Source organism: Pteropus vampyrus, unplaced genomic scaffold, assembly GCF_000151845.1.
Source record: "Pteropus vampyrus isolate Shadow unplaced genomic scaffold, Pvam_2.0 Scaffold303, whole genome shotgun sequence".
NCBI lineage: Eukaryota > Metazoa > Chordata > Mammalia > Chiroptera > Pteropodidae > Pteropus > Pteropus vampyrus.
The window spans coordinates 2,645,807-2,652,973 of NW_011889084.1; the positions used below are offsets into that span (position 1 = coordinate 2,645,807).

The 7,167-nt window shown below is 35.7% G+C and overlaps 1 pseudogene; it reads right to left on the bottom strand.

Annotated features, from left to right (window-relative positions):
- Window positions 1-427: 427 nt before the first annotated feature.
- On the bottom strand, window positions 428-546 carry LOC111730230 (annotated as a pseudogene).
- Window positions 547-7,167: the final 6,621 nt, after the last annotated feature.

A 7,167-nucleotide genomic window follows, 5' to 3' on the forward strand; every position in this document is an offset into this window, starting at 1 on the left:
CTTGGGCAAAACTTAGTAATGGGATTGTTGGGTGGCATGAAAGTGTATGTTTAGCTTTATAAGAAACTGCCAAAATATTTTCCAGTGGCTGTGCCATTTTGCATTGTCACTGGCAATATATAACAGTTCTAGTTGCTGTATATCCTTGCCAGCACTTTATTTTTCTTAGCCATTTTAGTAGCTATATAGTAACATTTTATTGTGATTTAAATTTTCATTTCCCTAATGACATGATATTAAACATCTTTTCGTGGGCTTATTTGCCAATTATATATCTTTTTTTTGAAGCATCTTTAATTTTTTTATTTTTGCCTGTTTGAAAAATTGAGTTATTTTCTTTTTCCTTTTGTAGGCGAGGCAACCCTTGGTTGGCCTCACAGATTGCAAGGAACTTGTCAGTTTACAATCCCTTATATTTTATTTTTTAAGCCTACAGCACCTGGTCTTCCTAGGTGGTCTCCCATCCAAGTAATAACCAGGCCTGACCCTGCTTAGCTTCTGAGATCAGACAGGATCTAGCTTGTTCAGGGTGGTATGGCCGTAGAGGAATTGTTTTCTTATTGTTGAATTTTGAGAGTTGTGTATATCTGGATACAAATCTTTTGTCAGATAAGCGATTTGCAAATATTTTCTCCCAATCTATGGCTTGTCTTTTCATTCTATTAACAGTCTTCTGCAGAGAAAAAGTTTTTAATTTTAACGAAGTCCAATTTATCAATTTTTCTTTTATGCTTTTGGTATCATAACTAAGAAATATTTGCTTAATCCAAGGTCACAGAGATAGTCTCCTGTGTTTTTTCTAGAAGTTTATAATTTTAGGTTTGCATTTAGATCTCTGCTCTATTTTGAATTAATTTCATATAATAGATTGAGATATATATCAAAGTGGGTTTCCCCCCATCCATGGATTCCAATTATTCCACCACCATTTGTTAAAAAGACTATTCTTTTTTCAATGAATTGCACCCAAGTCGAAAATTACTCATATTTGTATAGGTCTATTTCTGGGCTCTCTTTTGCTGCTCCATTGATCTATGTATCTTCAATCTTTAGCCCAGGGTTTGACAAACTTTTTCTGTAATGGGCAAATAGAAAAATTTTTAGGCGGTGCATGGCAACGGGCAAAATTGATGATATCATCTAGATACTTATTGTATAAGACAAAACAAAATTTCTACAAAATTTTTATTAGTGAAATTCAATATAATAATCAATTTTTTTGGTAATATATATCTACTAATGGAGAAAATGAAGTTATTTTATGGGATAACATATTGCTTAGCTGGGGTTCAAAGATAGGTTTTCCTACCAGCAAAACTGATTGTAAATGTTTAGCTGTTAATGCTGATCTGTAACAAGACTTTGTATATTTCACCATGAAGATATGATATTGATCGAGTGCTTGAAAAGCATTGATAGATTATTTTAGATTCTCTCGATATTTGCCTTTTAACCAGTTATTATGTTATAGATTAATTACAGCCAATTGAAGAGTTTGTGGAAATGCATCAATTGCATAGTTAAATGGATTTTGAAATATGAAAATTTCCTTTGCACTTATATCAAGATCTGAAAAAATTCTGCTGGAACTGTAGTTTGACCTTGAAAGATATATCTGCTGCAAATTTGTGTGGAAATGAAGATTTCATTTCTCATTTTATCTTTTGACAGCATGCCATTTCTTAAAGCAGCTGGCCATTACTTGTGATTCAAACAAAGTCTGTTGTCATCAAAATGTCTGTACCACAGTATAAGTTTCACATATAAGCATTACAAAAGGTAACTTCAAAAGCTATTTAGTGTTGAGTAATAGTGGTTGAGGGCAGTTCTTCCAACCATTAAAAGTTGTCAAAACCATTTTTAGTTTGCAAGCTGTAGAAAATTGGATAGTGTGCTGAATTTGGCTCGTGGGCCAGTTTGCCTGCCTATGCTTCAGCAATACCATATTCTTTTCATTAGTGTAGCTTTATATCAACTTGAAACAAGGTAGTAAGATTCCTCCAGTATTGTTCCTTTTTCAAAATGATTTGGCTATTCTAGTCTCTTTGCCATTTCATATAGATTTTAGAATCAGCTTGTTGTTACCTACAAAAGATACTGCAGAGCTTCCATCAAGATGGCAGAATAGGTAAACACTGTACTTACCTCCTCCCATAACCACATCAAAATTACAACTAAATTATAGAACAACCATCATTGAGAACCACCTATAAGACTAGCTGAACAGAAATCCTCTAACTAAGAATATAAAGAAGCCATGGGACTGGTGGGAGGGGTGGAGACTTGGATCCTGCAGGTCCCACACCCATGGTATGGCAAATAAGAACCAGGAGGGATATCTTGGCTACAGAAATTACCCCTGAGGAATGAGGAAGTGTCTGCCGGACACTCAGCTCCCCAGCCTGGAGCCCAGTGCAGGAAAAGGAGTCTCTATAATGTCTGGCTGTGAAAACCAGCAGGGATTGCATCTGAGTGAGATGAGGGCTGCTGGAGTCCAAGGGGTTCCTCATGAGAGGCCTGTACATGGACTTGCTCGCTCACACTCACTCCAAGCTCCAACTCAGGGGCAGCAACTTGAAAAGTGCCAGGGACATTGGGGAGGGGCAGAGATCAGATCAGCTATCTCTAGAGATGGCAATGCTGGAAGATGTCGTTATTCTTTTGTTGAGCCCTCCCCCGTCCAGCTGACAGGTATAGGTAGGTGTCAAATATGAACTCTTCTTTAACCTAGCTAACACTGTTCCCCTCACCACAGCTGCTTCCAGTGGCTTTTCTCTATAAGTGGCCTGCCTCAACTTGTGCTACAGACTTTCCTAAAATCTCTCAAAGTTCCACAAACCACAAATAAGCAGCATCTGACCTTGGTGTGTCCTCTACCTCTTGCTAAACAGTCCCGAGCCCATCCTAAGTGGTGACCAGTGTCAACTTGAATTGTAACTCCCATCAGGTGGCCTCAAGCCTGGCAGAAGCTGTGGCCAGCATTGGTTTAAAGCACGGCTACAAATAAGGGGCCACCAGCCTGGCAGAAGTGGAGGATGGCCTCCGCTTGCATCATGATGCGCACCAAAGAATTCCATGCCAGGCACTAGTGGCAGCCAGCCTCGGTTCACAGCAAAGCCTCATATAAGCACCTCCAAAACCAGCACTAGCGGTAACCAACCACAGATCAATTTGAAGCTCCCACCAGGTATCCTCAAGCCAGGCACAAATGGTACTTTATAAAAACTTTGGGCTTTCATTTGTTTCTCACTAATATATAGAAATACAATCAATTTTGTATATTGACCTTGTCTCTTGTTATCTTGTTAACTTATCTATTAGTTTTAGAATTTTTTTGTAGGTATCTTGGGATTTTGTACATAGGACATTATGTCATCTGAGAATGACTTTTATTTCTTTTTGCCTTATATTTTTTTTACTGTATGTCTTATAATGTTTTTGTCTGGCTATGGTGTCAGGGTAACCTGGACCTCATAAAATGAATTGAGAAGTAGTTCCTCTTTTTGTGTTTCCTGGAAGAGATCGTGTAGAATTAGTGTTATTTCTTCCTTAAATGTTGGTTAGAATTTGTCAATAAAACCATCTTGGCCTGGTTTTATTTTGGAAGGTTTTTAACTACAAATATAATTTATTTAGTAGATATAGGACTATTTAGTTTACCTGTTACTTCTTGAGTGTGAATTTTGGTAGTTTGTGTCTTTCAAGGAATTGGTTTGTTTCATGTAAGTCGTTGAGCGAATAGGCATAAATATTGTTTTGATTATACTCTTTCAGTTTATTTGAAATGCTATTTTTATCACATACTAAATTCCCATAGATACATGGGTGTATATTTAGGTTCTTCTTTTTTATTCATCTGTTACTATCCTAGTTCGATATTGTTTAATTAATAAAGCTGTATAACAACATATTTTAATATTTGGATAGTCTCTGGTCCTTATCTATCTATTTTAGAATTTTCTTGGTAATCTCACACCTTTATACTTTTATATGGACTTCAGAGCCAGTTTTTAAAAAATCTTGTTGATATCTTTATTCTAAATGCTAAATTTACATGTAAAATTTGTAGATTTATTTAGGAGAATTAATATCTTAACAATATCGACTCTTCCTATGCAAGGACAAGATATGTTTCTCTGCTTATTCAAGCCTTTTTTATGTCTTTTGCTAGGAGTTTTACAGTTTTCTTCATATTAAGTTTTCTTCATATAGGTCATATCGGCATATAGCTTGTTACATTTATTCCTAAATGTTTCCTTATGGTATTGCTATTGTGAGAGTGATCTTTTCCTCTAATGTATTTTTCCAGCTGGTTTGTTTATAGGAAAATCATTGATTTAAAAAAATACTAAATTTGTTACCAGCCATCTTACCTTTCACTGTTTCTTACAGCGTTTGTTATTCTTTTGGGTTTTCTGTGTATACAATTTTATAATGTGCCAGTAATCATAAACTAGTTCCCTCTTTACCTATTTTTATGCTTCTTGATTCATTCTATCATCTAATTTAGTAGCACATTGCCACTAAGAGCTCATATAGTATACTGTGCCAGCCAAGGAATTGCCAAAAAGTGACACCCACCAATTAGATAAAGGCACCTCCTCTGGGTGCACCAATTAGTTAAAATCATTCCAACTGTGCATACCAATTAGATAAAGGCACCTCTCTGAATGGACCAATTAGCAAAAGACACTCTTTCTGCCAGTTGACCCAGCCTTGTGCCAGGGTGAATAGAGCACGGACTGGATCTCAGCCCCCATTCTCATCCCCTTGGCCAGGTGCCCTTATGTGAGGAACAGCCCTCATAACTGGACCCAATGACTCTGGGTTAGCATTTACAGAACAATGTTAGAAAATAATGTTGGAGCTGGCATTCTAGTCTTGATTCTGTTTTAACTGTGAATTTTTCTAGTAGTCACCAACAAGAAGCTTTGCTTTTGATTTGAGATATATATATTTTTTAGTATGTTATAGACAAGTCTTTTTCTTAATTTTTTTTTAAAGATCCAGAAATAGAGGTGAATTTTATCAAATGCCCTTTTGAAATTTATTGACATAGTAATACATTTTTAATCCTTTGACCAAAAAACGTGGTGAATTATACTAATAGATATCATAATAGTGAAAATATTGAATTATTCCTATATTTCTGTGATGAATTTCCCACTTGTTCATGCAATTCTGGATTCTATGTGTTATTAAGGACTTTTATGTCTTTAGTGAAATGGGTTTTAGTTTTTTTTTTAAGCTATCATTGTCAGATTTTGGTATCATTGTTATGCTAACGTGATTTTTGAATATTAGAGGTTTTCTATCTTTGTGTTTATGGATCAATTTAATAACATCAGGATGATCTGTTGCTTGAAAACAACTCACCCATTTGAGTTATTTGCACTTGCAGTGTTTGAGGGGTCTTTGACAATTTTCTCAATTTCCTTATAGTTTATTCGAAGAAATATTTAGGTTTTTAAAAATCTCTTCTGCATTAAGTTGGTGATATCTATTTTTCTAGATAACCAACCCAGATCAGGCAGGCTGACAAATTTATATTAGCAGAGAGTTATACAATGCAGTTAAGTTTTTATGCATCATTAGTTATTTTTCCTTTTTTATTCTTAATGTGTCAGTGTGTTGGCTCCCTTTTTGTGTGGCCTCAGTGTGCTAGTGGATTATTTATTTTAGGGGTTTTATTTCCCTGCCGATCAGTCCTTCTTTTCCCTTTTCTAACTCAAGTTTTCTGCTATAGAATAATATCTGTGTTTCTAAGAAATTTAGAGTTAAGAAAACACATTACCAAAATAATTCTTTCAATGGAAAAAGGTTATTATAGACTCGAGGTCATCACATGTACTTAACAATGATCCTTTCCTTTCCGGAATCTCAACTATGGTATTTTAAAAATACCTGTAAGCATGTAACTACATAAATGGAGCATTTGATTACATCTGGCTTTTGCTTAGGAGGCACCCCTTTCTCTCCTGTCATCAACGGCACTATCATTCAACTAAAGCACCATGCGCATCCTTAACATCCCTAATAGTGGGTGCTAAAGATGCTGGTGACCTGTACGAAGCTCTTACAGCTGTGTAACTGCACAGAACTAGTTCCTTGAACCGGTTTAACCAGTAATGGTCTGTGTAGTAAAAAAAAAAAAAAAAATCACACATATACACAATTAATTGATTTTTAATTTATGTGGGTTTTTAATTTCTAATTTAATAGAGAAAGGGTTTAGTATTATTAATTTTTTTGTTGATACACTTTTGTGTCAACATAATTTTTAAAAAATAAACTTTATTTTTTAGAGCAGTTTTAGGTTCACAGCAAAATTGAGAGGAAGATAGAGAGATTTCCCATATACTCCTTGCCACCTTATACACACAGCCTCCCTCACTATCAACATCCTGCACTGGAGTGGTACATTTGTTATAATCAATGAACCTGTGAATCAACTGACACATCATTATTCCCCAAAGTTTATAGCTTACAATAGGGTTCACTGCTGATGTACGTTCTGTGGCTTTTGAAAATTGTATAACGACATGTATCCACCATTATAGTATCATATACAATAGTTTCACTGCCCTAAAAATCCCCTGTGTTCCACCAATTTATCTTTCTCTCCCCAACAACCCCTGGCAACCACTGATCTTTTTACTGCCTCCATAGCTTTGCCTTTTCCGGAATGTCATACCATTGAAACCATACAGGATTTAGCCTTTCAGAATGACTTCTTTCACTTAGTAATATGCATTTAAGCTTCCTTTATATCTTTTCATGGCTCATTTCTTTTTAGTGCTGAATAATATTTCATTGTCTAGATGTACTACGATTTATTTATCCATTCACCTATCGAAGACATCTTAACTGATTCCAAGTTTTGGAAGTTATGAATAAAATTGTTAGAAACATCCACGTGCAGGTTTTTGTGTGGACGCTGTTTGGGAGTCAGGGCCTAGGGCTTCCAGAAGCAGTAAACTGAGAGCCTGAGAGACCATATCTATGGTAATAGACAGCTTCATGGCTGCCGTCCAGACTCAAGTCCTGTGATTGGACAGAGTATCTGGTTTTAGTTCCTAGCCTAGGGAACTAACATGACTGATATTTCACTGGAATTTTATTTCCAGATGGGAGAAAAAAAATCAATAAACCACGTCCTGTAATTGC